Source organism: Eurypyga helias, unplaced genomic scaffold (genome assembly GCF_000690775.1).
Source record: "Eurypyga helias isolate BGI_N326 unplaced genomic scaffold, ASM69077v1 scaffold25224, whole genome shotgun sequence".
Taxonomy (NCBI): Eukaryota; Metazoa; Chordata; class Aves; order Eurypygiformes; family Eurypygidae; genus Eurypyga; species Eurypyga helias.
This window is the reverse complement of record NW_010244708.1, coordinates 19,786-20,100: the sequence shown is the minus strand read 5'-3', so window position 1 is coordinate 20,100 and position 315 is coordinate 19,786.

The following is a 315-nucleotide window of genomic DNA, read 5'->3' as shown; positions in this document are numbered from 1 at the left end:
GCCAGCAGGTCGAAGGAAGTTGTCCTCCCTCTCTACTCTGAAACCACATCTGCAGTACTGTGTCCAGTTCTGGGGTCCCCAGTTCAAGAAAGACCAGGAACTATCAGAGGGAGTCCAACAGAGGCTACAAAGATGATCAAAGAAGTGGATCACCTCTATTAGGAGAATAGGCTGTGAGAGCTGGGTCGGTTTAGCCTGGAGAAGAGAAGACTTGAGAGGGGACCTCATCAATGCTTACATTGAAAAAGTCGGTTTCAAGAGGATGAGGCCAGACTTTTTTGAGTGGTGCCAGTGACAAGACAAGGGACACTGAAC